Source organism: Tachysurus vachellii, chromosome 23, assembly GCF_030014155.1.
Source record: "Tachysurus vachellii isolate PV-2020 chromosome 23, HZAU_Pvac_v1, whole genome shotgun sequence".
Classification (NCBI taxonomy): Eukaryota; Metazoa; Chordata; class Actinopteri; order Siluriformes; family Bagridae; genus Tachysurus; species Tachysurus vachellii.
This window is the reverse complement of record NC_083482.1, coordinates 155,234-157,733: the sequence shown is the minus strand read 5'-3', so window position 1 is coordinate 157,733 and position 2,500 is coordinate 155,234. Positions and strand designations below refer to the sequence as shown.

The window sequence follows — 2,500 nt, the reverse complement described above, 5'->3', positions numbered from 1 at the left end:
AGATGTAATAGCCCCATTATGTCCACAGGGACATGAAGTGCTGAGTTTCTGTTATTCAGTGTTTATCTTCTCTGAGACAATCATTAGGAAAGATTTTGTGATGTTCTTTCAAGTCCAGGTAAAATATTGTAAGTATAAAGGTGCATTAGTCTGTCCATATAGACTACATAATGACAGGTGGGGCTGAAATGCGGTTGTCCAAATTTCTCTCAGCCATTGATGAGGTGTAGCTTGAATAAAGATGAATCTTCTAAAGTAACATGAAGCTCTCATGTAGATATGTGACTTCTGCTGAAGCTTGTGATCTTATGGTCTTACAAAAAGCCTCGTGAAGTTACCTGTCCATCATGTAGCTCTTGACAGATGGTGGGTTTGTTGAATAAGTGTCAGGCTTCTCCAACAGTAATTAGTCAAAGGCTGTTGTGCATTTTGTTAATGTGACAAGGAAGGAAACATGGTGTTGGGCTCTGAGGAGCAGAAGGTTAGGAGGTGTCTCCATGTGGGTTGTGGTCCGTGCCAGATATGGAATCTAGAGAAGACCACCACATTTTATTTCTCAGCAAATTCACAGTTGACAAAGTAATAATGTGTTATTTATTAAGCATTATTTTCTATTGTGATGCTTGAGGTCTGACTCCTGCAGTACCACAAACACTGAACACACTGCTTTTACACTTCATCTGCTCAGTGTTGATGCGTTAATGAATACTTTCTATATGATATGGTTTAAATCTCAGTTAAACATCACAGAAGACAGCACAGCAGATAGAAATGCAATCAAGTGAATCTTCAATAAAATTGTAAGAACTTTCCTGAACCTGGGCAGCAACACCTCCTGGATACTGATGCTTTCTCTCGTTCTCTGAGTCTAGGCTCACTCTCACCTTGCCCCGGTGTGCATGCACATCAGTATCGTATACACACTTTCTTGGGTTTCTTATATACTGAATGTCTAGAGTTATAAAGGTCATGTCCACATGATGGCACATCAAAGCCAAAACATCTCTGTCTATCTGTAGGACACAGTAATGTTACACTGACTGATAAGCGTTCTCTCTTTAAAACTTTCTGTTGTGGTTGTGATTGCTGTCTTTTGGCTGCATCTTTCAAAGTATTTACAAATCTAGAAAATCCAGAATAATGTTACTCAATAAAGTTGGTTTAAGTGGCTTTTAAAATCCAAACACTAACTAGAATATTAAAACTGTTAGTGTTAATTCTCGATAATGGTCTGGAATAGTATATAAGTGTGCAGTTTGAGATACGATGTTAGTTTATTTGGTTTTGCACGAAGTGGAGGTCATTTTAATTTCTGAGGACGTGCACAAGTGACACACCAATGACTGTAGAATACAGATACAGCGTGAGTGCAGGTTGTACCAGCAAAATAAATCAGTAGTCATTTAATTTAAATGAAAAATTGACCATGAAGCGCGTCCAGATCAAGAGCAAGCCTGACATGGGGGAGGGGCTGTGGGTCACATGGGCTCGCACTTCTTTGGCTCTTCTCCAATTGATTGTCTTTTTGGTTTAAATTGTGCTACAAGTCTTTAAATGTTTTAGAAGTTCCAAAAAACTGGTATGAAGTTAGTGTTAGTGTGAAGATTAACACTGTGAAGATTTTTACATGAAGATTATGAATGATGTGTCTTAGACTGCCGTGGTGCCCACTGAAGGTGGAGGGCCTGCTGGCAATCCAGTGTCTCCAGGCTAAACTTATTGGAAATTATTGGAAAAAAGTGCAATGATCCAAAAAGGGTGGTTGAAGGCATCAAACTGTGTTAAGAACTTTTTGGATGCCCGAGCGTCTGGTGTGTCTGAGCGTGCCAGAGGGAAGAAAACAGCAGCAGTCTCTTGTTGAATAATCTTGTCCCATGCATGGAATGGAGGAATCTGTGATGAACTGTGATTTATGGAAAAGTCAAGATACTGACGAAGGCTTGTATAGATCTGCTCTAAAGGTCATGGGAAGAAAAAGGCAGCCATTGATTTTTACCCTGACCTTGGTCTAGTAAAGTACACACAATGTATGCAGCAGACCCCTTAATGCTGAGGTTGTGGGCACCATCTCTGTCTGTGATCCAGCTCCAGACCCCTTAATGCTGAGGTTGTGGGCACCATCTCTGTCTGTGATCCAGCTCCAGACCCCTTAATGCTGAGGTTGTGGGCACCATCTCTGTCAGTGATCCAGCTGAACCTCACACTGGCTCTAAGGAAATGGGAAGTGAAAACTGTCCGATCGCTGAGACAGAGGCTTCCGTGTCTCTGTTTGCTTTGATGAATGATCATGACATTCTTCAGTAAAGTGAAGGTTTAGATGTTTGGTGTTGCACGTCCTCGTGTCTCAGATGAAAAGTGATAGGGTTTGTGTTGCAGTTCAGTTTTCTTCTGATGTGATTGATTTCTGTCTGGAACAAAACCTTCTCCAATAACACAATGAACCACAGAATCAGATGAGGAGCAAGAAAGGGTTAAAGTGTTATAAAGGAGAAAAGCACAC

At 40.8% G+C, this 2,500-nt stretch overlaps 1 protein-coding gene across 10 annotated transcripts in view; it reads left to right on the top strand.

Moving 5' to 3' along the window:
• cacna1ab (calcium channel, voltage-dependent, P/Q type, alpha 1A subunit, b) overlaps window positions 1-2,500 on the top strand; it is a 75,253-nt gene that overhangs the window by 52,301 nt on the left and 20,452 nt on the right. The window contains exon 40 of one of the 10 annotated variants that reach the window (XM_060859834.1): window positions 1-883. This exon is cut by the window's left edge and continues 402 nt beyond it. The exons of the other annotated variants lie outside the window; for them this stretch is intronic. The gene's annotated coding sequence lies outside the window, so the exon portion shown is untranslated. Of the gene's footprint in view, window positions 884-2,500 lie in introns of those variants that run through there. 10 annotated transcript variants of the gene reach the window in all.